Below are 27,165 nucleotides of genomic sequence, written 5' to 3' on the forward strand. Positions count from 1 at the left end.
GAGTACGCCAGTACAGCCAAGGAAAGATTATGGAATACATTCATATGTTTCTCATTCATAAGGTCATTGACCTTACTGCCTAAAGGAGAAAAATATCACAACTAAGACATGGATGCTAGTGTTGGGACTACATGAATACATAGTTCCCACTCTTCTCACTTACCCGGTCATGGTCATTTAATACCTACACAAACATAAGCAACATTCACATAGCACTGCAAGGCAAATTATTCAGTGCAGTAATATATGTGCAGCACTGAACCAATGAACCCAGATCATCAGCAGTGCACTCACTCTACAAGTTATATGAATCCAGACAGTTGTACAAATACATTTTTTGTAATAAACTTTTTTTTTTGCCTTTCCATGGGGTGACAAACTCCAGGGTAGCAATACAGCCAAACATGCTTCACAGTAAAGAGACTAATATACCCTAGAAGGTAGCATTTCTTCCACGTCTGAGCGGTCAACCCTGCTCATACATCTCAATATTAGCGCAATACTGAAGTAACACACACAAAGGTACAATGACCCAAATAGAAGGCTATATTTCAGTCCTTAACAGGTTTTAGTTTTGTGTTCGGTTTTCTGTATGCCCGATTGCTACAAGTTTGTGTTATATGCATGTCTGTACATCTGAGCATTTGTCTTGATCTGTTAAACGCATGTCTGTATATTAGAACGTATTCTTGTCTGTCTTGCTCTGTATAGTCAGAAATACATACAAGAGTGCACATACGAAGTATTCTGTCATAACACTATTACAGTGTACCATAGGATGGCCTCACCCATGGTTAATCTCCATATACCAAAGAAAAAAGTTATGTACTCACCATACCATCTGTGTTGTCCATTTTCATTCTTCCTCAACCTGTGGGTTCAATTCTGATCCTTGGAACAGACTCTGTTGCTACCATACCTCATGGCAACCAAAAAATACCCTAGCTTATACAATGTACCTATTCCAGTTACCTCAGATCAAGTTTGCCGATAGACCAAAGGATTAGTTGCAAGACGTTCATTAAAACTATATCTGGAACCAGTTATGGACGAAGGATAATAATCCGCTAGTCATGTGTTCCTCTAGAAATCCAAACACAAAGGGATTGGAGGGAGGGGAGTTCTCCATTTTCATTCAACACTGATTGAACGTTATGGCGATTACATTACTTCATCCGATGTCAATTTTCATTCTATCCTCAACCTGTAGGACAGAGTCTCCAGCTAACTTTAGATCCTGGGTGGACTCCCAGGATATTCCGGAGCACTACTGAACTGAATGATGCTCTCCCTGGAGACCAGATCCAATTTGTGAAGAGTTCATAGGTTGGTACTAGGCTATCAGCCGTAGGACCTATACAAACCTAACCATAATTCCCTGGCTATTTCTTCCCACACTATTTACTTCCCTGGACCCCTATCTAGCAGGGCAACTGACTAAGATCCCTGGGGTGAATTTCCTTTCTCCCATCCAATCGTCAATGAAAGTAATGAAAGTATGGAGAGTAGCCTAGGTTGTTGCACAAATATCCATGGAGGCTTGAGATGAGAAGACAGCTGAAGTCGCTCCAGCTCTAGTTGAACGTGCTTTCAAAAGCTTCAATAAAGCAATCCCCAATTTGTTGTAGATGAAAGAAATGCAATCTGTTAGCCATCAAGCCAATGTCACTTTGCTCACAGGTTTTCCTAGTGTTGTATTAGAGTAACAGATAAACAATCGGTCAGATTTTGACATTTTGTTCTGTGAAGATAAAACCATAATAGTCTATGAACGTCTAATAAGCAATATTCACCTTTAATTTCAAATTTGGGGAAGACTACTTGTTTAATAGTTTGATCAATACAGACTTCTGAAACCACATTTAGTTGGGGGAATAAAAAAGGGGGGTTGGTCTTAGAACAACCCTAACCTTATGAAAAACCAAATATAGTGGCTTACAAGACAAAGCTTGAATTTCTGAAATCCTTCTGGCGGAAGTTACGGTTACTAAGAAAATAGTTTTCCAGGACAGAAATTTAAGATCGCAATCTGCTGCCAGTTCAAAAGGAGGTTGTACAATTGCCTGCACATCAAGTACAGGTCCCAAAGAGGGGTTGGATCTTTACAAGGAAGCTTTAACAGAAGAGTACCTCTCAAAGCAACCTTACAAAGTTTACGAGAAGCAAATGATGAGTCTTCAAAACCAATATGAAAAATTGGACATAGCTTATCGAGACTAGAGCTGGAGCGACTTTAGCAGTCTTCAAAATTATCAAAGTACAATTAACAATGAGCAAGACTGCAATTCAGGTTGTAGCTCGTTACAGATCCCCCATGCCCCCAGGACACCCACTCCATGCTTCTCAAGACACTGGATAATATTAAGGTACAGCCCAATACCCTAATAATGGGAGATTTCAACTACCCCCACCATCAATTGGGAAAACTATTCCTGTACTAAACTCATTTACTCAATGTTTTCTGGAATTCATCAATTCCAGCACCCTAGATCAGCTTGTCCGTACCCCCACCAGGGGCAGCAGCATCCTGGACCTGGTCATTAACAATATGGTTAACAGATGCTCCACGCCAGAGAAACTCCTCACTGGTCAGATCTGACCACAACCTAATCATCTTAGACATCCATATTCAACCCCCCCCCCCATTAAGGAAGCCACCGTAAAATAACTTCTCCAAAGCCAACTTCATGCTTAAGACAGAAGTGGCCAACTTCGCAACACCCATACAGATGGAAAGCAGAGGCATAACTGCTGAATCGCATACAAAAGCACTGTATAAGCACATACACGACTGCATGGACCATGCCACCCCCAACAGAACCAAGATGCTATCCTCAAAATAAATAAATAAAAAAGGGGAGCAAAAATCTCATGATTGCAGAACCCCCTGGTCAGCCTCAGTAAGAAGCTGAGATCCCTCATAAAATCCCCCAAAGTTAGTTAAGAAAATAAAACTAGCCATGGATTCTTAAGCAACCACAAAGCATTCTACAGTTGTCAAGAATCTCAATGGCAACACTCAGATCTGCTCTGAGCTACAGCACAATAGCACTAGATTTACTGAACCAACTGATACTGCCAACATCCTGGCAGACTGGTTCAGTGCAAATTTGACCCCCCGTCATCCCCCAAAGGGCCCATCTCCATACCAGAAGACTGCAAAGCCCCTGTAATCACAGATGGTCAAGACCACACTTTCCAAAGCCAAGAACACAGCACCCATGGCATCAGACAACATCCCAGGCTGCGTTCCGCACAAACTACAGAACGAACTGGCACCCCACCAAAGTACCATGTTCAACCATAGCCTCACTTCAGGCTTTGTGCCTATGGAATGGCGCACAACAGTTCACTCCACAGAAGGGGTGCCACCACTGACCCCAGGAACTACTGCTCCATTAGCCTGAGGAGCCCAGTCGGCAAGGCATCATCCTGGAGCTTATAAACAAAGACATGGGTAACCTCCAAACTCTGGACACCACTCAGTTTGGGTTTGCAAAAGATAGACCATGCCTACTAAACCCGATTGACTTCTTTGAAGCAGTCACCAGAGCCAGAAACTAGGGTAAGGTGATGCACACCATCTATCTTGACCTCGCCAGCGCTTTCAACACCATTACCCACTCTGGTATGATAAATTCACTGGACTGGGAATAAAATCCTGTCAAGATGGGTGGCCAACTGGTTCGCTGACATAACCCACACAATGAAAGTAGCTGACTCCAAATCAGACTTCAGACCAGTGACGAGCAGAGTATCACTGGGTTCAGTCCTGGGTCCTCTCCTGTTCACCACCCATTTCTCAGAAGTCCAAGTTAATGAAGTTCACAAACGACTGCAAACTAGGAGCCATAACAGATTCACCTAAGGATGTGGACATTCTACACGGAGGCCTCACTGAGTGATGCTTGGTGTCATAGCCTAAGGCTCAATGCCAAGTAGAGCATGGTCATCCCCTTAGGAAACCCTGTACCCATGAACTACCACATAGGCGGTAGCCTACAACACCGAAAGTGTAATGAGACCCTAGGACACAGGTGGACAGCAGTCTCTCCTTTGATAATCATGTCGCCACAGTAGTCAGGAAATCCTTCTACGTGGCACACCTCAATCACAAATGGGTTCTCAGAGAGAGACAGACAGAGACAGAGAACTCATTCCTCTCTACTCATCCCTCATCAGACCCATTAGAGTGTAAAATGCCCCGTTTAGCATGCACCTAGCAAGAGATCAACTAGAAAGGCCACAGAACTAGGATTACAGGCCTCAAACAGATGCCACATGAAGACTCTCTCAAAAAACTCCAGCTCTACTCCGTTGCATATTGCCTACTCAGAGGCAACCTCTGCCTAACATACAAAGCCATGTCTAACCCAGATCCGATGGACATGATACACAAAAACAAATCTCAATCTCTCTGGGCCACATGCTCCAGAGACCTAAAACGTCACCACAATAAACAGAACATGCTGGAGGGATAGATTCCTGTCCCAAGACTTCACATGCTCTGGAACAGACTACCCATTCATGTCAAGCAAAGCTGCTCATTAGCCCTCCAAGAGAAATCTTGACAATTAGATGGAAAACAGGAAATTCACCCCAGGGATCACTTCTATGGCTCTGCTTGACAGGGACACAGGAAAATATTTTTTTTGGATGGCTAAAGCCAGGGAACCTCTTTTGGCTAGGGTTATATAAGCACTAAGGCCAATAGGCTAGTATTTACCTATGAACCTAAACGAAATACCAAGGCCCTTCATATAAGATTCTGTCATTTTTAGCCTCCATATAAAATGAACAGGTGTTGAAGTCAGTTATTCTGACGTGCCGAAAAAGCAAACTTTCCATTTACTGTTATAAAGTTTACATGTAGACTTGTTTGCGAGAGGCCAAAAGTATTTGTTGGACAGGTGAAGAGAGCATAGATTGTCTAGCTATTAATGGAATTGGAAAAACCAAGCTATCAACTTTAGATCAAGATGTCTGGGTGGATCAGGCCCCACCAGATTAGACATGAGCTCTAGAACCGGGTTCAGAATCCAAGCTCAGTGAATTAGAGGCCAAAGAAAGGGGAAGCAAATCTGGTCAAGGCCAATAAAGTACAACGAGGATTACCTCTCTCCAACCCGATTGGAATTAGAGGAATCTGTGGAAAGGCATGAAGGAGGGCCAATTGTGGACAAGAGCAACTCTCAGCAATTCCCTGGGGAAGGGTTAAGGCAAAGTAGTTGCTACACGGGTTGGTCAGGGGAGAGGCGAAAAGATAACAGCAAGGCTGGCTCCATTAATGGAAAGTTCTATTTTTGGATTGAGGGCCCACTTGTAAGGCAAGAGTAGGAATCTGCCATCACACTGGACTTCCAAGAAGGGGAGTTGCTATGAGAAGGCGGTTGGAGAAGCTCACCCATTGCCACACTCAAAGCTTCTCAACATGAAGGATAAGACCTGGTTCCTACTTTGATGTGTTGCCTGTTTGAATCGCAATTGCCCCTGAAGGGAAAGCATCCTGGAAGGCCTGCAATGCTAAAAAGCACAGCTCTCCTCTCCAACACATTGATATGCAAAGTTGGCCTACATGGGGGACCAAGTGCCTTGGACAGTGCTCCCCAGATAATAACCCCCCTACACACACACTAACTGGGAAGCGTCCATTGTCCCTGTGGCCTTGGGTTTGGAAGGGGCTGAAAGGACAGCCTTTTAGAGTTTGATCTGATTGAGTCCAATGTTTGAAATCTCTTGCAAATGTTGGTGACTGCAATCAAAGTTGACATTAGTATTGACCATTGTGTTGCAAGCAACCCTTGTTCATAGACTAGTAAACACCCATGAACCCAATGACCACAGGCATTAAGCCTAACCTTGCATCCCAAATCTGACAAGTTCTGATACCCTTGATAAGTGTACGCAGGATGCTGGGAGATTAAACCATTTACAGGTTGCCTGTGTCTACTGGAGACATGGGTGCCAAACCAGGGATGAATTTCTTGTTCCCCATCCAATTGTCCAAGTTGCACTTTAATTGGGGTAGGGAGGAACTTTGCTTCACATAGATGGGGAGCTAATTCCATGAATGGTAGTATTTGGGATACATACTAGTCTCTCCAGAAGGTCTGATCACAGATCAGTTTAAGTCTTTAGAACAGGTAATTCTGGTGCTGTCTGCATGGTGGATATGCAGGCAGGCTATTAAGAGTGGGATCTGACAATGCCCTGTATGCCAGGCATCGATCTCTCCTCAAAAGCCTACAGGAAACAGAAAATAGATAGGGCCTTGAGATGGTCTGCATAAGACATTTACTTATGCCCTGTATTCTTTTAGTGAGGAACCTCTGTGGATGTTCCAATTGTTAAGTACCTACCCAGGCATATCCAAAGTGGAGCCCTATACTCAATAAATAGGTCTGATGATTGCTGAATACAGTGGAACAATGAAGCCCTTGGATGCCATAGCTTTGTATACAAGTTGTACAACATAGAATGATTTCTTCACTACTGTAGACACACTATGGTCAAAGGCTAGATTACTAACCATGTACCCCCCCAAGTCCCTGACTACTAGGTCAACTCTAAAAGGGCACGTTGTCAATACTACATTGATGGCTACCAAGGATGGAGGACTTCCCAAAGGATACCATTATGCATTTCTTGGCATTAAGTTTTAGTCTATAGCTCCGACACCAGTTGTTTGTCTGAGTCAACCCCTCCTGAACAACACTTGTGTAATAGTGGGATTCAATGACCGCTCCTAATTTGCGAATTTAGTCAGAAACCATACACATTGGCTTTGACTTCTGAGAAGTAAAGGCTAAAAAGGAGATGTCCAATGACCGATTCCCAAGGGACTCTACCTGTGACCAGGCCTTTTTGTAGAGCTAGACCCCCCCAATTCTAACTGCTGGGACCCATCTGTGAACCCATTGACTATCCACCGCGGGACAAACAAGGTTGTACCTACTCAGGTGAAATCTGGTTAAGGGGACTAGACTTGCAGCTTCCACCATGAACCCCAGGGCCTGTAGAATTAGGCATGCAGATGCTTTTTTGCGGTGGATTACCTTCATGACTTGTAATCAGTTTCTGCAGTCTCAGTGGGAAGAAAGGCTATTGTCTTCATGTTCAGGACAGCGTTTATGAACTCAAAGGTCACAGCTGGTTTGAGGTGAGATTTTTTGTAGATCAGTTATCCCCAGATAAATAGTTCTTGAATTTGTAGTACTGCTAGCTCCCCCTGGTTGGGTGGGATAAAAATCTGGGATTATTTTGCAAAGAGGGATGGAAGGGAAAATGGTATAATATAACTTCTAGAAATGACCCTCTGCACCCAGATATCGGATGTTATTTCTAGTTAGGCTCTCGTACAGAAACAGCTGCCCCCCCCGACTGCCTCTAAAGGCAGCCAGTCAGGCCTCCTTTCAAGAGCACTGAAAGGGTTTACTAAAGAATCTCTGCACCCTTGGTTTTACAGGCCACCTCTGCCACGATGGTGGTGTCATCAGTTGAAGTTCCCCCTTCTGCCCCCAAGGGAGCCACCACCGTGCATCTTGAAAGGACCCTTGGGATTCTTTGAACCCCATCTTTCCACTACTGACTTCTTGAAAATGATCATTGAGTGGAAAAATGTATGTCCATAGCAGACAAGGTTTTTCCATCTCTCTCACACCTGTTTAGGTATGAAACAAATGCGCTGGCAAAGGGAGCATTGATAAACCAAAGACTTTAAGCACATCCAGGAGTCTCCTGATGGCAACACCTGAACCTGCTGCTCTTGTCCCTTCAGCTGGATGGAGTGGGATATGGACTTCAGGATAGCCAAGTAGTAACGGATTCCAGAAGCTCTTCAGAGACAGACCCTGAAAGATCTGAAAGCTCCTAAAAGCAGCTCCCACAACAATCTGGTAAACTGTGCCAAGAGAATCATATGAAGCTTAGTGGGGTTTAGCAATAGTTAATGTATGAAGTAAGTTTCCTTTAATTTAGCTGGGAGTGTTTAACGAGCAAATTAATTGTTTCAATTTAGTGATGCTTTCCAATATATAAAGCATGCTGGTACAGAGTATATTATGTCTGATGAAGTCTGCTTTTTAAGCAGACGAAAAGCACTTCACCAATAAAATTTTTGATCATCCTGTGGCTACACTTGTTCTGCTTGGCGGAAGTTGACTGCTCCTGTTCTTGTTTTCTCAGTTTGTTTTCTAGTTTCGTAGTAGTTTATGGCGTCAGGAACGGAGAGTACTGTCAGCGATTTTTCGCCTAACACAACTCCAGGTATATTGAAGAGCTGCGATAAAGCTGTCGCACTAACTGTTAATGTTATGCCAGACCAGGATTCTTCTTTTTTTGACTCTATGGACTCGCTTTGTGCGAGACTTGATCGCTTGGATTCCCAGCAACAGGAGATGAAGAATTTGCTAACACCGCTGCCAGGCAACTCTGGACAGAGTTCAGCCCACCCCACGGCAGCAAATTCACTACTAAGACCTGGGATAAGTAAACCAGCACTACAGGCTGTAGATTCCATCGAACGCGAGCTACCCGGAAGTGTTGGTTCCAATTCAAATAACTGTCCAACGCCAGTAGTAAATGCAAATCAAAATGGAGCGTTGGAACTTGATTTAAACAATTTTTTATCTAATACTGTAGATCCATTAAGAGGCCCTAACACTGAACTATAAGAGGGCAAACTCAACCTAATTTACATATGGGTAGCGGAGATCTTAATGGCTTTCCCATACTTGGCAATTGGTTTGCTGAAGGATTTTCACTATCTAGGCAAGACAATACAGCGAATTGTGAACGGATGCCTCTTAATAATGATGGGCAGTAAATAGCACTACTGATATTGTTTCTAAACTTAAGGCATTTGATAAAATACTAGTTAAAACTAAAAAACTACAGTTAGAGATATCGTATTTTAAGGAATGCCTTTCATGTAAAGCGATACCTAAAGGTTTAAGGCACTTTCAGTATCCTACTGGGTTGGTTTCCAACTCAGAATTCCATAAAGAATTAATTGTGCTATTTGACAAACAAGGCTTGGATTTACTCGAACTTATGATTAAATGATTTAAATCAATGAAGCCAACATGCTTGGATTCTGATATTAAACATGAGGAATTTGCCAGATATAAGTTTGATTATAGTCGTAGTTTTAACAGCATAGACCAATATTTAAGTAAATTAACAGCAAATAAAATTAAGAAATTAACCCGGGATTGCAAAGCATATGAGCAAGGTACAGCCTACCCCTCCCTGCAACATCTCAAATATGGCAGACTGTTAAACCAGCCCATGGACGTAGTACTATTAACAATGGTGCTACTTCCAACCAGCCTAACTTTCCATCTAGTGCTACTGCCACACCTGAGCTGGACTTATCCGAGGGCGAAACACAACCTGAACAAACAATTAGGAGAAGTGCGAGATTGCAGAACCGCAGAGCACAGTATACTAATGGAGGCCAACCTATGCCCACAGGCTACCAGCAGGGTTATCAGGATGCCAATCGCTTGGGAGCAATCCCCAAGCAACGGAACAAACATCATCAGAACCAGGGGAACTTTCAAAGATTAACAACGCAGGCCATGATAGAGGCATCAGTCAGCATTGCTAATTACCATCGTATATGTCAAGATGATTGCAATGCTGATCTTGCCATTGGGGACAGTACAGACACTTCAGTTATGTATATTGAACACAACTTGAACAGCAGTGATGTTACTGAAGAATGTAATTCAGAATTTGGTAACAGTAGTATTGTTTCTGATGTGGATGATGTTATTGGCTTTACAAAACCTGTAATAACGAATAGCACTGGTGATTTCAATATCTACAACTACTCTGATGTACCTATATGCAGCGAGTTAGCTGCATTTTTGGCTAAAGGGTATACTTATGTCCCCCAACACAATTTTGACCTAGTGAATACCATACTTGATATTAAGTTGTTTACTCGTAAACTTAATTTCAACTTGATGTTCGGCAATAACCTTAATAATTTTATCAATGACACACTCAAGGTACCTAGTACATTCAACCCCCCATTGCACCCTACAATTCAGTGCTTTGAGAACATGTGTGAATTAGATTTAAGGCAAATACCTACATCACTATACTGTACTAAACAAGATAAGAATTCTAAGCAAGAACTTGAATTAATAGAATTTGTGAAATCTCACAATTTACGTATTTGTAAACCTGATAAGGGTGGTGGTGTTGTGGTTTTCGATAGGGTTGATTACGAATGTCAAGATTGTTGGACAGTAATGCTTATGAACTAAGCTCTAAATCGGACACAAAAAAAGCCTATCACATTATAAAAAATTGTATTGAAGACATGTTCACAGATGGCCGTATTCAACAAGATCAATACAATTATTTAACTACTGTATATCCAAGGTACCCATGCATATTTGGGATTCCTAAAATACATAAGGGGCTAGAATATCCACCTATGCGCCCCTTAGTGGATGGACGTGGATCTCCCACCTATACTTGTGCCAAGTTAGTAGACTCTATTCTACAAAAGTATTTGGTCCAAGAAGACCAAATATGTAAGGATTCGTGGTCTTTGGCTAAAATAGGAGAACTTAACTTCGACCCGAAATATAATTTCTTAACGGTCGACGTCAAAGACTTATACACCTGTATTTGAATATAGCTATTGACTGGGTGGGGATATCCCTGAAGAGGTGCAATGCGACAGTAACTGAAATTGCATTAGTGATAGAACTATTGGATTTAATATTATATAATTACTTTATGTTAGGTGACAATTTTTATCTTCAAAAAGTCGGGGTGGCCATGGGCTCACCTTGTGGAGCCAGTATAGCCAACATGGTCATGGCCCACTGGGAAAGAGAGTTTGTCTTTAATAATCAGACACTGATGGGGAAGATAAAGTATTATACCCGCTACCTGGACAACATGGTTATACTTTTTGAAGGTGAAGAACTAGACAGTACAATGATTTTGGACTGTCTAAATGCCTCCACAGATTTTCTATCTTTCACTTCTTCTTTCAGCAACATCGCCATTGCATACTTAGATATATGGTTGACTAAAAATTATGATCTAAAAACATTTGTGGCAAAGATTTATAGGAAAGCTACACACTCCAATTCTTTCCTACATTATAGTAGTTGCCACCCTAATTATCAGGAAAGATCGGTAATTAAGGGGCAACTGGTAAGGGCCGCTCGAATTATCAGCTTGGACGTTGACTTTTTTAGTGAGTGTGACTTACTAACCAACATGTTTCTACATAGAGGCTACCCACCACAATTATTAAATGATTTGGTGAAGGAAGTAAAGAATAAAAGACTTAGAGGTTTGTACCAAACTATCTTGAAAATGGTTGCCTATGGCGAGTGCAACAATAATTTTAATTCTACTCCCATCTCAGGCAATAACAGTCAGGGCCGAACACCGACTACTAATCCTAGACTAATTCTCACTTACCATACCAATAGTTACTTTCTTATTGACATTAAGAAAAATTGGGGAATATTTAAAAACAACTCTACAATGTGTAGTAAGGTAGGCTGCCGTCCTGAAATAACCTTCAGGAGAGGCAGGAATATGAAAACACTACTTGAAGGCACTACTAGTAATTTTACACGAACCCCAGGCATGTTCAAATGCCAAAACTGTAACTATTGTAAGCATATATATGAGTCTAATAGATTCTTTATAAACAGAAAATGTTTTGAAATGCATTGTAGAGCTAACTAACACTTGTATGGTAGTATATTTAGCCCAATGTCACAAATGCCCAGGATTTTACGTTGGGAAGACAGAGCGTAAGTTACGTGAACGCATATACGAACATCAATATGCAATAAAAAAGAAGAAACAAGAAAACGCACTGGCCAAACATATCTTTTAGTGACCATTCTTTCAAATTTATGGTTATTGATCAAGTATTTGAAAACAAGAGGGGTGCGCCTTCCAAGTTGTTACTTGAAGAACTTGAACTCAAATGGCAGATTAAACGCATATTCACACCCAGGATTGAATGATGGTTGCTCCATTAGCTGTATATTAAAATTAAAGAGCCTTATAAGGTAGGATACCTGTTAGGGAATAAATTTTGTGTTTTTATACATTTGATTCTGCATTGTAATACACAATGTTTTCGTCAACTAAACTATATGCATTTCTATTGAGACTAGTTAGATTGACGATGTAAATTTACTTTTAAATACATGTACATTTGCAATGTAGTTTTTGCATTAAGGAATTTTTTAAACCAAGTAGTCACTCTGAAGTATATTTGTGCATATGAGGTGCATAGAGACGACTGATTTTGGTGTATGTACTATTGGTGTTACACTAACCCAATCAATTTTTTAGGTTATATTATGTATTATTGCCTTCGGGCATGAATTTAGTGTGATATGGACATTATGTCTGACACCTATCATTTGTATATGCCTATAGTATGTAATTTATATACATATTTAGATGTATTTAAGCTAATATTATTGGCATCTTAATGTCATATATAGTTACGCTATTTGATATTTATATTTTTATTACATTATTTCTTTACACATATTTAAAGTTTGTTTTTTAAAGATTACTTAAATTTATGTAAATTGTTTACATCTAATTACTATTTTACCTTTATGGAATATTTATCCAATTTAAATATTACTAGATAGTACTGGTTTTACAGGCCACCTCTGCCACGATGGTGGTGTCATCAGTTGAAGTTCCCCCTTCTGCCCCCAAGGGAGCCACCGCCATGTGTCTTGAAAGGACCCTTGGGATTCTTTGAACCCCATCTTTCCACTACTGACTTCTTGAAAATGATCATTGAGTGGAAAAATGTATGTCCATAGCAGACAAGGTTTTTCCATCTCTCTCACACCTGTTTAGGTGTGAAACAAATGCGCTGGCAAAGGGAGCATTAACAAACCAAAGACTTTAAGCACACCCAGGAGTCTCCTGATGGCAACACCTGAACCTGCTGCTCTTGTCCCTTCAGCTGGATGAAGTGGGATATGGACTTCAGGATAGCCAAGTAGTAACGGATTCCAGAAGCTCTTCAGAGACAGACCCTGAAAGATCATCTGAAAGCTCCTAAAAGCAGCTCCCACAACAATCTGGTAAACTGTGCCAAGAGAATCAGACGCAACGCAAAAGTGGTTTAGGCATAAACCCATTTCCCAAATTCATCCATCGCCCAAGACTCCTTTTTGGGTGGGTGAATAGGAGGAACTTTCCTCAGCTGGTTCCTTTTTTGTAGCTGCCGCTACAACCATGGCATCAAAAGGCAAACCTTTTTATCAGAATTTTTGATCCTCCTGGGCACTGAATTTTTGTTATGTCCCCAGGGAACAGGTTCAATGGTGTAGTGTCTTCTGTACATGTCGAGATCTACTCAATCAGCTCACCAGCAGGCAAAGTTACCCAGGAGGTAGACAGGCAGGTAAGCCAGACTCCTCAGATGGATTGCAGACTTCCTGTTTTAAGATTTCTAGAATGTCTCCAAAGGAAATGTCAGGAGGTGATCTTGGGGATCTTTTGCCCTCATCGAAGTCAGTTTCTTTTGAGATGGTTTCCTTTCAGGAACCCAAGTGCTTCCTCTTACACTTCTTTAGGGACCTCAGTGCGACGATCTGGGGAAATATCAGGAGAGTATTCCTTTTTGGACTCCTGAGGTTTTGGTACTCGCTGCCCTTGTGGAAGCAATGGTAGAGACTCGAACACAGGCTAGACTGGTATGCCTGTTCCCAGTAGGAAGGGGTCAACTAAGTGCTACAGTCACAGCTCTCTTCATAGCCTCAAAGGCAGATCCACCCAGAGAAAGAAGGGACCCTAGGTCCAAATGGGTGGGTCTGGGAACTGAGGTCCCCTCCCATTCCGAAGAGAACCCCCTCAAAAGCAGAAGCTGGAGCCAAGCTGATCCGTGCCAAAGTCCCGAGGTGCAGAAAAGGCTCTGAACTCAGGAGTGGAGTCTAGCCCCTCGGAACAGACAGCACAGAAAGGAATCCAGTTCCAACTGAACCACAGAGCTCAGAGTAGTAATCAGTTTTCAAAGATAAAGATAGCTTTGGTTCTGCCTTCAAGTGAAATTAGTGGACAAAGTAAATGGAAATAGCATAACAATGGAATCCTTGACCCATCAGGATAGGAACCAAGGTGGAGCTGGTCATACCTTGTGCCAAAAAGGATTTCTCTCACCAGTGTCTCTGCATGGTCTTCAGTTAGACCTTTAGAAAAAGAGCTAACATAACAGAAGGGGATTTATGTTTCTCCAAGAATGGAGATAAAAGTCACTCTGGAAAGGGATCAATGTAGAGTGAAGAAGTTATTATTGGAAGAAGGGATAAGAAAGGGATAAAGTACAAAGATTATAAACAGTTTAAAGTTTTAGGAAGATATATCAAATTAATTTATATTGCTCAAGATCACTGGTAACCATGTCTAACTCAAAGCAGCAAAGAAGATCAGAGGAAACAGATGCACTGTGGGTAAGGGATGAGAGCTTTTTCGGTTTTGTTACAATGCGCTATGGTAGCAGCAGAGTCTATTCCAAGGATGAAAATTGAACCCACAGGTTAAGAACTGACATTAGATCTACTTCATCTACAGTGTCACACAAATGTATTGTGCCATTTCATGACAATAAGTTATCACCAAACCGATATGAAAATCACAGTCATGCCAGGCAAACCTCTTAGCCCAAGAAATCTGAACAGAGGCAAAAAAAGGATGCATTTTAAATACTTTGTTTATAAATTTAGAATGTTGGCAGAGTAAAACATTTTACGTTAGTATGGATGTTCTGTCACTGATTATTTTCATCCTCAATTTGCCAGAAACAAAAGGAAAACCAGGCAAAAAATCTGGACAGTTGAGATAGGATACCGGTAAGAGTTAAACCTAAATCTCTGGTCCCTCTCCCACTGATATAGCATTCTGGAAGGTGATCCGTACCCATCTTCTTGCTGATTCATGGAGGCACACAAAATCCATCCTTGTCTACATTGATTCTGATGTTTTAGAAGTACTTTTGAGTGCTGGGTGTAGCTCTTCACATATAACATACTAATAGGAGCTATGATAAACAGAATCCCTCTTCTAGACGAGGGGACTGTAGAAAAGCCAATCAATGCGGTGGGCTTGAAACTGTAAAGCAGAGTAAGGTGGGATGCTCATGGTATGAGCCACGTGCCTATGAATCCTGCAATTTTTTTTAGCTGTACCCGACAGTTTTGTATTTGGACTTTTTCTTTGAGTGATAAAATCTTTGCATGAAGATATTTGAGAAAAAAAAACTATTTTCCAAAATATACTTAGGAATCTAGGCTAAAGAAACAAACTAAAATAAAAATGTACTCAGTCATTTCTGTATCCAGTACAGTTGAGGCTCACAGTACATACCTGTGAATGTGAGTGCATTGTATATGTACACATGTTAATGCAACAGTGTGGAAGTTATTGCATCGTGTCAAAATGTTGCTTAACTGAACTGACATGATAAAATACTAATATGAGAGCACATTTGTGTACGGAGTAGAGATAATACAGCAACAACCCATGGCCAAGTGTGGGTAATGCCGATTTATCCACAGATAATCTGGCTTGGTCAAGAGAACAAACCCAGAGTAACCAAACAAAGCCAGCATTACCCACAACCAGCCACAGGTTGTTGCTATTATACAATGACATTAAGAAAACAAGTAACTTTTCTTAAACGTGCAACAGCGCTGTGCCGCTCTTCTGTTTCCCCTTAGTAGCCGGGGGCTTTCTTGATGTACTGCACATGTGTATGGGACTTGTGTTCCCACACTTACTTACACAGTACAATTCAGTGCGGTGTAAAGGAAGTTCGCCACTGCTAGCTAGATATATCGGTCTACTGCTCTATAAACTGTGGTGGTGGTGCTGCGGTAGCGTTGTTGCCCCACAGTAAGACATTGTCCTGTTAGATTCTCAGCTAGAGCGTCTTCTGTGGGGAGACATGCGTGAATGGGCGTACCTTCGTTGAAGATTGTGCATCAGGGCCGGCAACGCAGCATGCAAAAATCCACTGCCAATCATTAGCGGACCGGAATTCCCCTGTAGCGACCCCTAACCGGGAAAAGCCAAGAGACACATTAGTCTACTGCTCTACATCGATGAGAACACTTGGAAATTGAGCAAGAGACAGTTCAGCGAAAGTGCACTTTAGCTGAAGTCTAGGTTCCTTGGGAGACCCAAAAAAACAATAAAAACATGTTTTTGCAGGGGGGGGGGGCAAGGCTACCCTGCACCCCCACACACCCCTACTTTATACAAACTCCAAGAATGCACTACAGCAGGGAGAGGGAATATTCCCATTCTGTGCTGTAATGCGACTGCCAAAGTCAATGTTCGAAGTTACACACACAATTTAACATTCATGAAGGAAACTGATACAAGGCATGCATCTTGTGGTGGAGGTTACGAGAATCAATGACTTCACTAAGAATGTGAATATTAACCTACTTTTGTTCTACTACCCGTCTACACAAGGGTTCCCCAAGGATCCATCCTTGGACCCCTACTCTTCTGTTTACACCAAATAATTAACTTCTGCCACCAAACATGGCACACTCGTACAATACGCAGATGACTCAATCTGCTCAGCCCAGCCCCTACCCAAACTGCAAAAAGTCACAAAGGAAGCCTTTTCCTCTGTTGAAACTTGGTTATCTGATGCCCAATTAATACTCAAAACTAAACTACTCATCTTCCAACCCACCAAACATACTCAAAACAACACTACTATATACTCAACTGAACACACCAAATTGCTAGGAGTGGAAATTGTCATTCACATATCCACGACCATAAAAAAAGCCCACAAAAAGCTAGGAGCGTTGTACAGAAATATGCAACTTCTCACCAAAGCAGCAAAGATTTCAATAGCAAATTCCCACCTTATCTCCACCCTACTTTATGCCTCTCCAATATATACCAAACTAAGGCAATGCGATCTAAACACGCTAGAGACATGCTAGAACAAAATTGCCAAATTCGCCACAGGGGCATCCTACCATAGTCACCACAGTCTCTCACATGCTGAACTGGGCTGGCTTGAACTCCCTCACCTCCTTCAGTGGTATCAACTCTCACTCGCCCACAAACTAGTACACCATCTTCTAAATGTCCCATCCCTCCAGAATCTACCCCAACCCTATCGCACCACCAGACCACTAAGATCCAGCAACAAAAATCACTTGCAGATCACTAAAGCCAATAACTCTGCTGGTGAAGCACTATTCTCTTGCACCATAGCCAAATTATGGAACTCCCTTCCACCAACAATTACCTCTGTACCATCATGCACCCACTTTAAAACTTCACTAAAAGCGCACCTAAAAACATGTTGGCGATGCCCTTGCAACTCCCACTCTAATATCACCCACCTCATCCAACCACTACCTTTCTTTCCACTCCACTAAACTACCTTGATTATAGCAAGCTCAGATGCTCATAAGCCTAGTACTTATTATACAGCAGGAACTTCTTGTAAGATTTGTTAATGTCCGTTATGTACTTCACAGATGGAGATTCTAGTTGTCTACTGATGTACTATGTTCTTAATCTGTAAATATGTTGTAAGTAATTGCTATGTTAAATCGCTATGTAATCCAATGTAACTACTGTGTTTATTTTAACTGTGGAGCTTTTCTCCCCGGGATTCCGCTGAAAATGGACCTACATCCACTCGGACAGTCCTGGTCAACAAATGCAAATAAATAAAATTATTTGGATGACAACTGGTGCATTATGCGCCAAATGTCGATTAAAAAAAAAAAGACACATCCTGAGCAGTCTGCATGACAGGATTCGTGCTTCCAGGTCAGCGACGCAACTATTCGAGAAGTGGTTTCAGTGTTTTGATAGTAAACCTAATATATACAAGGCATTTCCACTAGCCCCCCCCCCTCCAAAAAAAAAAAAACAGCTCAATTCCCCGTTTACTGTATCTTATTAGACACTCCTTACTGAATATAAATATATGCCAAAAGGTAAATTAGGTAAATGTATCTATTCACTATACGTCCACAAACTCAACACCAATGTTAGCATGTAGTTTAACAGGCTATTAAAATAAATAAAAAGGCTAATATTCCCAACCCGCAATTTCCAGATGACAAAGGGCAACCAGAAACAGCGGCTTTAGCAAACTCCACTCTTACTAAAAAGACAGTCCTAGGAAAATACCACCACCACTCTCTAGGGTCGCGCCATCTATGGAAAAGGGCAAACACTATTGCGCAGACCAATACATTCCCAGAAGTACAGGACTGCAACACACTGGTAATTATAACACTATAAAAAGTAGTGTGTCGTCTTCGCCCGATTAGGGATCGCCACAGCAGAACCCCGGTCCGCTAATGATTGGAAGTGAATTGTTACGGTGCCGAGTTACCAGCCTGACGCCCAACCTTCAAAAGGCACACCCATCTACCTGCATGTCTTTATACGTCACGACCACGGCGAGGACATGCAGACTTAAAATTCCCGCGTCAGCGGCAAGAAAGCACACGTCCTATTGCAGAGCAGAATACACCCACCCCCTTATTTTGGCGCATATTTGATTGGCGAGTCAGTTACTTCAGTGTCATCCAGCAATAACTACAAGCACACATGACATGAGTTTTCACTTCATATTCACTTTTAACAGGCAGCAAGCACGCTGTATGTGCAATACGAGGTACAACTGTGCAATTTACACGTGACAGAAAAAGCGACTCAAGCTAAACCCTTTGGCACGGAGTAGCAATCACTATATGGATTTCATACACACTACCATCCATTAATTACATGGCAGCACGCTTCACCTACTGTCACACATCCCTGACTTGCTAGTTATTTTGCCCCCCTAAACAAGGAGCACTATAGTCAGCAATATCATTTACCAGAGTTGCATACTTATAGTTCATGAAATATACCTCTACACTGAAGAGAATTAGAGCAATATTTAAAATTGTCCCCACCCCTCGCGGCACTGCTATTAGGTTCGTACAGAACTCTTGCGTAGATGTATACCCCATGCACTTTGGTAGCTCTTCTGAAAGTAATGGCACCGACCAAAAGTACTGACGTTAACTGCATACGAGTGAAGGCGACACCCACCACTTTGGGGCGACAAGCGAAATGGAAAGGATCCACTCTTCGTTGTTTGTGCGGGAATTAAAAACAAAACCAATGAATGGGTTATTTTTCAAATGTTACCAACAAACTAATGCGAGTAGTTCGCACCAGGGGCATTTCTTTGATCGCTACAACAATCTGTTAACGGAGGATCGAGCATTAGTAGTAATACTTTTATTCAATTTTAATACAGATTTGCATTAACAAGTGCTGCTCTCCTATGCATCTATTTTATGCAGATACAAAAATACTGGGTGATAATGCTTGCCACTGAGCAGCAGGGGACTTGACTGCAAGTATATTTTTCTAAAGCTCTAAATTAATGACCTTATTATAATATCCGCGTATATAGCGCGTATGCAGGTTGGTGGTGGGCGGGATGCACACAGACCAGGGCGGAACTTACTACTGCGCGTCCTACAATTTACCCCGCTCAACCAGCAGCACTTATAAATAAGCTTACAAAGTTGAAAGAAGTAAACAAGATCATTAATCAGCAATTACCAAAAGCATTTAAAAAAACGAGTATTTTCAGCATAACAGTAGCACTATTACAAAAGTAAGACTGGAACGAGAAGTACACTTCTACATGTACAATATTAGTATAGAGAGAGGTAGACGATACCCCACTTCCTGTGGGCTTTGGAGGCAAGGGATCATTACAATATAAATAAAAGCAATAAACTTTTACTAAAAAGTGGCAACGCCAACAGAACATAACTCACAAACACGTATGTATCGTTATACATATACTATAAAATGAAGCAACATTTAAGTCAATTAAAAACTTAAATCAGGAATATTAGATCAACCTGATATCAGATTAAACTAAACATGTTTACAAACTACACGAACGGCCTGAACAACACAAAACGAACCACTGCTAAATTCTCGGCTCTACAAACTACCCACTTCACCATTTGCACACACACAATAGATAGAGACAAATTATTTGTATGTTTAACTCTTGTGTCCAATAACAAGATAGAGATATCAAAGGGTTACACAATTACAGCTAAACAGCATTCAACAAACCAGTAGTATAACTAATCATAAACAATTCCAGCCTTACACATCTTAATGCTAGCGCTCATCGGTAATTAAACTAGATAGTGTGTGTGAAATATATATATATATATATATATATATATATATATATATAAATAGACCACATTATTACTTATAATAATCTAAAAATGTACACAAACTTAATATTAAAACCCCATATTTAACAAAGCCATCCACTTTGTCAGCCTAAAAACTATGCAGATAGTAAATAAAACACAACCAAAATAAACTACATACCTAAATTGACAAGGTTTATAAAAAAACAAACACTTGGTACACAATAATACAACCGCTAAATGCAAAGCTTTCTCGCGCCACTAGCTCAACCAGTGCACTCATCCACACTTACAGGACGAAGGCCCGCCTACTGCTCACGCCTATTGGGTATTATCACCCATCAAGCCCCCATTTCGGAAGCTTATTGACTACTACCTTCAGTTTCATTGTTAAAGATAGGTTGTACAGTGACTTTTTTTTTTTAGCGGCGCGCGAATTGATTTTCGCGGTACTGGACCTCCCACGAATCCCCGCGAGAGTATGTAAATAATTTATTGTGTCGGCGTAGTGAAATAAAGTTGTTATTTCTTGAGGGTTTTTTTTCTTCTAAAGGCTATAAGCTTTTAAGGACAGTTTATTTTCTATAGAAAAGTTTGCCCGTATAATGGCGAGTGAAACTGAAGTTTATATAAGAATACTGTAAGAGTTGGTGATGTTACTTTTTAAACGTTACTGAAGTTAATATTTTTTTCTCCGTAATGAAAAATGTTAATGACGCTGTAAGTAAGCAGGAGTGATATGGTGCGGTCTCTGTCCATACCTACAATAAAGCTTGAAGAGTAGAAAATAAATAGTTAACCATATTTGTCAAATATATGTCCATACCTAAAAGAAAGCTTGAAGAGTAGAAAATAAATAGTTAACCATATAGTTGACCATATTTCTCAAATGTATAAATTTTCGCAGACTGTCTAGATTCTTGCCGCATATTTTTGATCTGGTTCCCGTAATTTTTTTTGACAAATTGCTGAGATGATCCAAGGCTTGTCCAGATTTCTTGCACAAAGAGGTTGTGAGGTATGGAGCTATCCTTAAAATATTGTTTTAAAGTAAATGTGTGTTTTAACTCCTGGCATGCAGGTTGTTTGTGCGCTAGCCTGCTGGTAGGTGAATGCAAACTCGGTGATAGGGTCGTACCAATGCACAAAGACATAAGGAAGTTCACTTTCCCGTATTATTTTGCTATCACGGAACCCCAATATTATGCTGAAAGTTTCAGGCTTGCAGCAGCACCCTTTTCTAAATACTGCTCAGGTGTGGGCGTGTTCACAAATTATTGATATCACTAAATGAAAAGTGTGAGCCCGCGGTGGTGGTGCTGCGGTAGCGTTGTACCTCACAGTAAGACGCTATCAGGTTCGATTCTCGACTAGAGTGTCTTCTGCGTGGATGTACCTTCGTTGAAAGTTGTGCGCCAGGGCTGGTAACTCGGCACGTAAAAATCAACTACCAATCATTAGGGGGCCGGAGTTCCGTTATGGCGACACCTAACTGGGAAAAGCCGAAAACAACTAAATGAAAAGTGTGAACGAACAGGTGTTAATTCATGGCACGTACTGTACGCTGAGAATATGAATATTATCTTACTAGTTTACCGTTTAACCGTTCCTCATTTTTGCTCCAATTTTAGCTTTGCTCCTCTTAATTTTAACAAAAACTAGTGACTTTTGCAGAAAAGATGGTGAGTTACACTTGGTAAATAACGAAGAGTTGTAGATTTATTTTACTTCAGAAAATGTATTTTAATTCACATTCTCTTATTCTTTCAATGTTTCAAGTTAATAATGATAACGTTTTATGTGTCATTATTATTTTTGGATTGCTTTCCTGATTCTGTTGTGATCTCTCCCTGATTGGTTCCGACTCAGTTATGTATGGTAGCAATGGTCACAGCTGGAAACGAGTGCACCCATTTAAAAGAAAAAATACTGTTTGTTTAATGTTGTAAGCTAATACGTATTAAGTAGTATTTTCTGCAATTCCTTGTCATACATTTAAATAATTTCATGTTAACTGCATTACTTCTGTAAACCATGGCTCCACAGGTACTAATGTACAACACTAAGCTATAGGTTAGATAGTCTCTCTGAACAACTCTTTATTATGTAACTTCTCTCTCACTACTAACATTAGTCCTAACGTAACAACCTTAAACAAGGCATTGTGATTCCACTCATCAAGCCATTCCTCACCTCTCAACTTCCTTGTTCAAGAATTTGGGACAAAACCAAAATTGATAAGGGGCAAAGGTCCAAAATTGGAGACTATTTTAAAATGCTACTCTTATTCATTTAGAAAGGTAATAGAAAATTTTTTTGCATCTGCATGCATTCTCTGGAAAAAATATTGGGTGTGAAATTCTATTACTAATTGTAATTATTGGTGATTTGCCAGAAACTCAACAATTTTGGGGACAGGGCAGAATATAAATCAAAATCAGGGTAAGATTTTTTTTAAAGTTTTTTATATATATATATATATATATATATATATATATACACACACACACACTGTATTATGTACAGCTGTGTTGTATTCTAAAGCAAATTACACAGATTGGGCCCAAATATATTATCATCATGGCCATACAATCCTCATCTGAAAAGGAAAAAAAAGTATTTCATAAACTAACCACCACATTCCTTCACATACTTCATACCTTGTCCTCCTATTCCCATGAAAAAAATCAAAAATAACTCTGTCCTATGGCTCTCTTAAGGAATGTAAACACCTGATTAAGGAAAGGGACATAGCCTGGATAACCCGGAAGCTAAACAAAAATGAACAAAATCATGTCAACGTCAAACACTATGTAACAAAATGGCAAAATTAATCAACAAGGATAAGAAATCATACTATTCCCAGCTTCAACTCCAGCATAAAACTTACCCCAAAATGTTGGGGCTCCATATCTACTGTACTTCACTTTGGGACAAATAGATCACATCCCGTCACCTGATACCCCTCCATCACAGTTAGCCAAAAACTTTAACAAGCACTTCATAAAATCACTAGCAGAACCACCAACACTCCTAACCCTGGAACCCCCTTCAACCTGTTTAGGTACCAATTCTATACCATCTATCTCTAACCCTGTCATTAATACCCCCCCACTCAACAAAATGTCAAACAGACACCATTCTCATTTCAGCCCATATTCAGCAATGCTATAAAGACACTGCTACAAAAACTAAAACCCTGCTCCACCTCGTCTGATTATCTTCCACCACACTACCTCAAACTGGCTGCCAACTCAATTGCCTACCCAATCAGTATCCTTATAAAACAGTCTTTATCTGAATCAGAAGTACCAGCCACATGGAACCAATCTCACATCACCCCCATCCACAAAGGAGGCAACCCTATTGAACCATCCAGTTTCCATCCTATATCACACATATCCAAAATTCACGAGAGAGGTATCTATCAGCAGGTAATGCAATATTTGTTGCAAAACAATCTTTTAACCCAAACCCAACATGGTTTCTGACCCAGCCACAGCACATCTACAGCATTATTCTTTACAGACACCATGAATAAGGCCAGAGATGCAGGATGCTATATAGCCTCAGTATTCTTAAACTCTCTAAGGCCTTTGACATGGTCTTTCACACCCTACTACTAAACGCACTGTCTAACTTGGGCTTCTCCCATAAAACTGTAAAATGGTTTCAGAGCTACCTCAAGCATTGTAAACAAGCAGTAAAATGGTCCAACAAACTCTCATCCTTTCTCCACAACTCTACTGGAGTTCTGTTGGGACTCTTGTATAGAAACAAACATTTCTTAACTACAGCAACCAAAGTTTCCCTTGCAAAAAACTTTTTACTTTCCTCCCTTCTGTACAGTGCCCCTATCCTAACTAATTTACAAACTTCTACCCTAAGTAAGATGGAACAGTGCTACAACAAAGTAGCTACGTTTATCACAAACTCTTAAATATCACAGACATCATCGTAAAGAGCTACTATAACTAAACTGGCTTGAACTTCCCAACCAGCTTACTTTTATTCAGCTACTTTGTACAACCTTATTTTCAAGCCCACTGCCTGCCCTGAGCTAGCCAATTTAGTCACACTTTATACACAAAATAGATCTCTGTGATCAGAAGGCAACTATCTCTTCGCTATCTCAAAACCCACAAAAGAAAACGGGTCACTTTCTGTATTCACATTCTATCTCTCAACTATGGAATTTTCTGCTTCTTGCTACCAGGTATATGCCTGGCCTAACCTGCTTTAAAGCCTCTGTAAAAAAATCATTTCAAAAATACATGGTTCTGCTCCTCTATAAATCCAGCCTAATGTGCAGCTCTTCCTCTTCCACGCTAGCTTCATTTTCTTCTTCTGTTGCATCTCACTCCTTCACAGTCTACAAGATCCTAAGTCTCCTAACTCCTTTTCTGTTTCTATACCATATCTTTAAGCTACTGCTCAGTCTGTAATGCCTCTATTTTTCTTCTCTCACTATCTTTCTGCATCACTAACTCTTCTGTTGTTATTTTCCTAACTGAAACCAACATTTTATTTTTCATGTACTGTAATAGCTGATGTCATACATTGTACTACGTACATACTACTTTTGTATACTTATCTACTCATAGGCTATGTATATGTTGTTAGAATGACTAAAATTGTCTGTAATGATATAATTCTATAGAACTGTCCAGATAGATGTGTAGTATATCTTGTAACATACTTTATGTTCTATCAGCGTATTTTTATATAGTATTCCTCATGTCACTTGTATTGCTTTTGGACTATAATGCTGTACTGTATGTGGAAGTTTTCCCTTGGGCCTCCACTGAAAATGGGTTCTGTAGACCCAGTCGGACCACTCAGGTAAACAAATATCAAATAAATACATAAATTAAAAAGAGAGTTTCCTAGACACAGATGTACTATTTAGGATGGGAGGTTGGCATAATGGTTAAGGTGTTTGCCTTACAGACACAAGGTGTAGGCTTTGATTCTGACATGGGGTAATTGGCTAGGCTTAAATTGGCCCACAAGGGAAGTTAGTCTAGTACTAACCTATGAACCTATTAAAGCCACCAATAACGTCGGTCATAGCATACTTGTAGTGCATGGAGCACACTGATTATGTTCCGATATTTGGAAAAAGAGAAGGCAGTTAAGTGCCAGAGTGGTGAGTGATCCACCTTAAAAAGTAGATCTGATGATATCACTTTTCATTCATTCCTCAACTAATGGGATCAGATCCGATCCTCTGATCCGACTGCCATTATACTAGCTTGTGGCCTCCAACAAACTCTCGAGCTCCTTCCCTACCCATAATGCACTATCCCTTACATTCCTCAGATCTCATTTGCAACGTTAGCATTTAGACTTGGTCGCCTCCAGTTTTCGAGTCTTCAGTGAGAGATAAGTTAACTTTTCATATTTCCTTTTCAAAAACTTCTACAAACTACCATTTCTTTAATCTTTTATCTTCGTTTTTCATTTAAAGTCATTTTTTCCATTTTCTTTCTTACACTTTCAGTGTAAAACCTTTCTACCATCGTTGGCAGATCCAACTCCTTCCCTTTACCCTTTTTTACATGTAGTGTAATCTCTGTAATTACTATTGCTGGTATTTTGTCGTTATCTACAAGTTTTGTTCTTGTAGTTCTTAAATACCATTGCTGGTAATTTTTTTTTTATTTTTCCTTTCTGCCTATTAAAAAAAAAAAAAAAAAAAAGTTTACTTGAACTCTTCTCCTTTAACTAGAAAAATGTCTGAGAAAGGTCCAGCAAGTTTTAATAAAATGTGACCAGTGTGAGCACAAGTTGCCTTTGTCTGATGCCCAGAATCTTTGTGTATTGTTCAGGACCAGAACGCTTACAACAAGAGTGCAATATTTGTCGTGGGTTCAACCCCTGAGCTTTACCAGATGGGAGAAATAAGCTGATTTTAAAAGGATTACTGCCATCTTCCTTTTCTGAAGCCATTGCTGAGGTTCAGTCCCTCAAACATAAATCTAAAGACCTGTCAAAAAGGTCTAGACCTTGAGATTCTCCAGCCTGTACCTCCACTAAACCAAGGAGAAAGAAAAACTGGATCCAAAGCTACATCCAATCTGACCATCAACGGATCCGACCACACATACTTTGGATCCTACATCCTCAGATCCAACCAAACATATTTCGGATCCTACATCTTTAGATCCAAAGCCCTTACCAAGGACTACCTATTCAAAAAGCTTGGATCCAGTTCCTTCCAGGGTGTTTTCTCCCATTTTAGAGAGGCACTCAAAATTGCCATCTGTGGTATCCTCTCTTTTCTCCAGGAGTCTCATGGAAGCAGATGTGGAGAGTATGATTAGGGCATTTTTCATGAAGCAAATTCAGAAGGGAGTTCTCACAGTTCCTACCCCTTCGGGTCAGGAAGCCCATCCATCTACCACTACACAGATAGCAGCTCCTTCTCTAAGTCAACCTGTGGTTTTAGACCCCTCTGATCCAAGTGTTCCTGGTCCATCAGGTTTGGAGCTGAAGAAAACATAATTTTCGGATCTGACCATTGCTCTGAGTACACTGGCTCTAATATCCTCTGAGCTGAAGCTTCCCTGTCAGATCTGAGAGGATGGCATGGATTTTGAGAGCTTTGGCACTGGACAGCTTGGCTCCACTTTCCACCTCTAGTGGACTGCTGTTAGAGCAGAGGGAGGCAGTGAGCCAGAAGCTCACTTTGTCATTTCCATTGGCTTCCTTCACCTTGGAGCGGTCTGCCTTTGAGATAGTGAATAGAGTGTTCCCTACTCCCAACAGGTCAGACTGGACCTGCCCCCCCGGAACCACACTCTATTTCTCAGATGACTTTGCAGTGTGATCCTCAACATTGTACCCCACAGGGTCAGCCAGCCCAAAGCTTCCAGTCTACCCAACAGAGTATTTTGATCTCTTC

General features: G+C 40.7%; 1 protein-coding gene across 2 annotated transcripts in view; it reads right to left on the reverse strand.

The window, feature by feature from the left end:
* The window catches only part of UHRF1 (ubiquitin like with PHD and ring finger domains 1), a 565,933-nt gene extending 545,307 nt beyond the window's left edge, over positions 1-20,626 (reverse strand). The window contains exon 1 of one of the 2 annotated variants that reach the window (XM_044054049.1): positions 20,552-20,626. The gene's annotated coding sequence lies outside the window, so the exon portion shown is untranslated. The other variant, XM_044054048.1, reaches the window with a different exon arrangement.
* Positions 20,627-27,165: the final 6,539 nt, after the last annotated feature.

Source organism: Protopterus annectens, chromosome 13.part0 (assembly GCF_019279795.1).
Source record: "Protopterus annectens isolate FY-2018-M chromosome 13.part0, PAN1.0, whole genome shotgun sequence".
NCBI lineage: Eukaryota > Metazoa > Chordata > Ceratodontiformes > Protopteridae > Protopterus > Protopterus annectens.